The following is a 6,117-nucleotide window of genomic DNA, read 5'->3' on the forward strand; positions in this document are numbered from 1 at the left end:
GACAGGACATGAATTGGAAAGGCACATACCTATCGATTGAATATACCACAGGTGGACTCCAATCAAGTTGTAGAAACATTTCAATGATAATCAATGGAAACAGGATGCACCTGAGCTCAATTTCGAGTCTCCAAGCAAAGGGTCTGAACACTTATGTAAATAAGGCATCTGTTTTTTTTATTTTTATGAATTAGCAAAAATGTCTAAAAACCTGTTTTCGCTTTGTCATTATGGGGCATTGTGTGTAGATTGATGAGGGAATTAAAATAAAATGTTTTAGAATAAGGCTGTAACGTAACAAAATGTGGGAAATGTCAAGGGACCTGAATACTTTCCAAATGCACTGTATATATATTTGTTGATGTTGTTGGGGGAAACAAACTCAATATAATTTAAAATGACTAAAACCAAATTGAAACTGTGTAGAAATTATAATGGACCTACATGCATACAGTTCATTGACTGTGTCCAGCTCGCTAATAATCACGTAATGAAAGCTAGATAGTCAGGGAGCATCGAGATTTTTTTTTTTAAACGATAGAGAACTCTTTTTTTGCTAATTTTGACAGCAAGGAAATGTTTTATAAATTCAGTGCGGCCCTCCGGACGTCGTTGAAGAACGAATGTGGCACCCTGGGCAAAATTTGTTTGATACCCCTGCTGTATATGGATCTAACTAATATTGTTTATCATGACGTCCAACACTGGGGCATGTTTAGTGATATTGAATATATCCAGTTACATACGTAAAGTATATCAGTATTAATGTATACAATTTATGTACTAAGATTTCGCGTGCCACAAACAACACATAGATAAGTGTCATCTGCCGTTCCAGAAAAATGTTAATACTTTGACATTCAGAGGATTGATAGTAACTCCAGTACATAACATCAGGCAAACCCAGTAACCCATGTATGTACAGTACCAGTCAAAAGTTTGGACACACCTACTCATTCAAGGGTTTTTCTTTATTTTTACTATTTTCTACATTGTAAAATAATAGTAAAGACATCAAAACTATGAAATAACACATAGGGAATCATGTAGTAACCAAAAAAGTATTGAACAAATCAAAATATATTTTATATTTCAGATTCTTCAAAGTAGCTACCCTTTGCCTTGATGACAGCTTTGCACACTCTTGGCATTCTCTCAACAAGCTTCATGAGGTAGTCACCTGGAATGCATTTCAATTAACAGGTGTGCCTTGTTAAAATGTAATGTGTGGAATTTCTTTCCTTCTTAATGCGTTTGAGCCAATCAGTTGTGTTGTGACAAGGTAGCGGTGGTATACAGAAGATAGCCCTGTTGGGTAAAAGACCAAGTCCATATTATGGCAAGAACAGCTCAAATAAGCAAAGAGAAACGACAGTCCATCATTACTTTAAAACTTCTTCAGGATTAGGGGGTCCCCTGTGGGACGGTTGAGCTAACGTAGGCTGATGCAATTAGCATGAGGTTGTAAGTAACAATAACATTTCCCAGGACATAGACATATCTGATATTGGCAGAAAGCTTAAATTCTTGTTAATCTAACTGCACTGTCCAATTTACAGTAGTTATTACAGTGAAAGAATACCATGCTATTGCTTGAGGAGAGCACAGTTTTGAACATGAAAAGTTATTAATAAACAAATTAGGCACATTTGGTACCAAGAATATGCATATCCTTGCTTTAGGGCCTGAGCTACAGGCAGTTAGATTTGGGTATGTCATTTTAGGAGAAAATTGAAAAAAAGGGGCCGATCCTTATTAAGACATGAAGGTCAGTTATTATGGAACATTTTGAAAGTTTGAAAGCTTATTCAAGTGCAGTCGCAAAAACCATCAAGCGCTATGATGAAACTGGCTCTCATGAGGACTGCCACAGGAAAGGAAGACCCAGAGTTACCTCTGCTGCAGAGGATAAGTTAATTAGAGTTACCGGCCTCAGAAATTGCAGCCCAAATAAATGCTTCACAGAGTTCAAGTAACAGACACATCTCAACGTCAACTGTTCAGAGGAGACTACGTGAATCAGGCCTTCATGGTCGAATTTCTACAAAGAAACAACTACTAAAAGAACACCAATAAGAAGAAGAGACTTGCTTTGGCCAAGAAACACGAGCAATGGACATTAGACCGGTGGAAATCTGTCCTTTGGTCTGATGAGTCCAAAATGAGATTTTTGGTTCCAGCCGCTGTGTCTTTGTGAGACATGGAGTAGGTGAACGGATGATCTCAGCATGTGTAGTCCTCACCGTGAAGCTTTGCTATACGGTCGTGGCCAAAAGTTGAGAATGACACAAATATAAATTTTCCAAAAGTCTGCTGCCTCAGTGTCTTTAGATATTTTTGTCAGATGTTACAATGGAATACTGAAGTATAATTACAATAATTTCTTAAGTGTCAAAGGCTTTTATTGGCAATTACATGAAGTTGATGCAAAGAGTCAATATTTTGCAGTGTTGACCCTTCTTTTTCAAGACCTCTGCAATCCGCCCTGGCATGCTGTCAATTAACTTTTGGGCCACATCCTGACTGATGGCAGCCCATTCTTGCATAATCAATGCTTAGAGTTTGTCAGAATTTGTGGGTTTCTGTTTGTCCACCCGCCTCTTGAGGATTGACCACAAGTTCTCAATGGGATTAAGGTCTGGGGAGTTTCCTGGCCATGGACCCAAAATATCGATGTTTTGTTCCCCGAGCCACTTAGTTATCACTTTTGCCTTATGGCAAGGTGCTCCATCATGCTGGAAAAGGCATTGTTCGTCACCAAACTGTTCCTGGATGGTTGGGAGGAGTTGCTCTCGGAGGATGTGTTGGTACCATTCTTTATTCATGGCTGTGTTCTTAGGCAAAATTGTGAGTGAGCCCACTCCCTTGGCTGAGAAGCAACCCCACACATGAATGGTCTCAGGATGCTTTACTGTTGGCATTACACAGGACTGATGGTAGCGCTCACCTTGTCTTCTCCGGACAAGCTTTTTTCCGGATGCCCCAAACAATCGGAAAGGGGATTCATCAGAGAAAATGACTTTACCCCAGTCTTCAGCAGTCCAATCCCTGTACCTTTTGCAGAATATCAGTCTGTCACTGATGTTTTTCCTGGAGAGAAGTGGCTTCTTTGCTGCACTTCTTGACACCAGGCCATCCTCCAAAAGTCTTCGCCTCACTGTGCGTGCAGATGCACTCACAACTGCCTGCTGCCATTCTTGAGCTAGCTCTGTACTGGTGGTGCCCAGATCCCGCAGCTGAATCAACTTTAGGAGACGGTCCTGGTGCTTGCTGGACTTTCTTGGGCGCCCTGAAGCCTTCTTCACAACAATTGAACCGCTCTCCTTGAAGTTCTTGATGATCCGATAAATGGTTGATTTAGGTGCAATCTTACTGGCAGCAATATCCTTGCCTGTGAAGCCCTTTTTGTGCAAAGCAATGATGATGGCACGTGTTTCCTTGCAGGTAACCATGGCTGACAGAGGAAGAACAATGATTCCAAGCACCACCCTCCTTTTGAAGCTTCCAGTCTATTCGAACTCAATCAGCATGACAGAGTGATCTCAAGCCTTGTCCTCGTCAACCATCACACCTGTGTTAACGAGAGAATCACTGACATGATGTCAGCTGGTCCTTTTGTGGCATGGCTGAAATGCAGTGGAAATGTTTTTGGGGGATTCAGTTTATTTTCATGGCAAAGTGGGACTTTTCAATTAATTGCAATTCATCTGATCACTCTTCATAACATTCTGGAGTATATTCAAATTGCCATCATTCAAACTGAGGCAGCAGCCATCATTCAAACTGAGGCAGCAGAAAATTAATATTTGTGTCATTCTCAAAACTTTTGGCCACGACTGTACACCATCCCATCTGGTTTGCGCTTAGTGGGACTATAATTTGTTTTTCAACAGGACAACGATCCAACACACCTCCAGGCTGTGTAAGAGCTATTTGACCAAGAAGGAGAGAGATGGAGTGCTGCATCAGATGACATGGCTTCCACAATCACCCGACCTCAACCCAATTGAGATGAGTTGGACCGCAGAATGAAGGAAAAGCAGCCAACAAGTGCTCAGCATATATGGGAACTCCTTCAAGACTGTTGGAAAAGCATTCCAGGTGAAGCTGGTTGAGAGAATTCCAAGAGTGTGCAATGCTGTCATCAAGGCAAAGGTGGCTACTTTGAAGAATCTAAAATATATATTTTTTGGTTACGACATGATTCCATGTGTTATTTCATAGTTTATGTCTTCACTATTATTCTACAATGTAGAAAATAGTAAAACACTTGAATAAGTAGGTGTCCAAACTTATATTTGTCTATTTGCTCATCTAACTGTACTTTGTAAAAAAAAAAAGAATCTCTTTGTTTCTGACCCTTGAACTTGCTCCTCCAGGTGAGTTGTAAGGGGGGAGGTCCATGTCTGAGACAGCACACACACACCTGCTCAGAGACCTATAAAAGCTGCCTGGTGCTGTGCATCGGCCTCACTTAAAGAGCAGCACCACTCCCAGGTAACAGACAGCCAGCCTCACTGAGACTCTCGAAGGGAGGTATGGGGCGTATAAAGAAAGCATAGGATATAGCCAACATTGGTAAATGGAGGAATTGAATGACCAAGCGTAAAGTTGCTGAAAGACAGCAGATATTATTATTGAAACTAGGTTCTTGGAAAGAAATGTAAGAAATAAATGTTTGCCATTTGAAATATGGATCATATTCATCAAAAGTAATTTAAAGGTTATTATTGTGTTGAACAGTGGCATTTTGTACCTTAAAGTTTGAGTATGAATGTTTGGTGTTAGATTCAAATGTTTTTGGTTGTGTGAAACATTGAATGTTAAGTTGCTTGCTTCTCAATATTTTTATCTGACCCATCCCCCTCTCCCTTTCTATCTCATCTCCTCTCACAGTCCCTCACCATACAGTTTGTCGCTCTTGCACTGACTCTCTTGTTGGCAGTAGGTCAGTATTAGCTCTAATGTTATATGACATAGTACATTGTTTTGTGTAGAGGCCTGAACTCTATAGCTAGCCTAGGTCTGATGTGGTTGTTCCCCCACCAGGCTCCCAGGCCAGAGCCCTGCAGAACAATTCCCCCTCCCAGATGGAGCACATCAAGGCTGCTGCCATGGTGTACGTCACTCATGTGAAGATCCCTGGACCACTTGGATAGAACCAAATATGCCGAGTACAAGTAAGAGACAAAAATATCTCCACTCATAGTTAACTTCTATCAGATTATTCTGTCTTCATGTTCTCTTCCCTACAACCCCTCATCCTTCTTTCCATAATAGCAATGGATTGCTCTGGTCTCCCTCATTTTACCCTCCACCTCTCTGTACCCCCAGGATGAAGCTGTCCAAGAGCTTCGACAAGCTGCATGAGTATGCCCAGACTGCTTCCCAGACCCTGGCCCCCTACGGCGATGCCTTCAGCACCCAGTTCCTTGATGCCACCGAGCAGGTGTTGAAAAAAATGTCCAGGAACTTGCAGGTGCCTTGGTGGAAGAGTGGGGTAACATCTCACAGCAAGAACTGGCAAATCAGATGCAGTCCATGAAGAGATGCACTGTAGTACTTAATGCAGCTGGTGGCCACACCAGATACTGACTGTTACTTTTGATTTTGACCCCACCCCCCTTTGTTCAGGGACACATTATTCCATTTCTGTTCATCACATGTCTGTGGAACTTGTTCAGTTTATGTCTCAGTTGTTGAATCTGATGTTCATACAAATATTTACACATGTTAAGTTTGCTGAAAATAAACACAGTTGACAGTGAGAGGATGTTTCTTTTTTTGCTGAGTTCCTAACATCTTGCTCTCTACTCCAGAGATGACGTCTTGTCAGTAAAATGGATAAGGTCTCCAAAATACTGCGGTGATGGTTTTCCTTCATCTTTTATCACAGATGGTAATTAAACATGTTTATTGTCAGGTTAATACAACAGTCCAAATAGTTAATGCCATCTCTCTTCTCCATACAGTTCAAGTCGGAAGTTTACATACACTTAGATTGGAGTCATTAAAACTCATTTTTCAACCACTCCACAAATTTCTTGTTAACAAACTATAGTTTTGGCAAGTCGCTAAGGACATCTACTTTGTGCATGACACAAGTAATTTTTCCAA

The 6,117-nt window shown here is 41.0% G+C and overlaps 1 pseudogene; it reads left to right on the top strand.

Annotated features, from left to right (window-relative positions):
* Positions 1-1,762: 1,762 nt before the first annotated feature.
* LOC115148303 (apolipoprotein A-I-like) lies at positions 1,763-5,825 on the top strand (annotated as a pseudogene).
* Positions 5,826-6,117: the final 292 nt, after the last annotated feature.

The sequence above is a fragment of the Salmo trutta genome, chromosome 15 (assembly GCF_901001165.1).
Source record: "Salmo trutta chromosome 15, fSalTru1.1, whole genome shotgun sequence".
NCBI lineage: Eukaryota > Metazoa > Chordata > Actinopteri > Salmoniformes > Salmonidae > Salmo > Salmo trutta.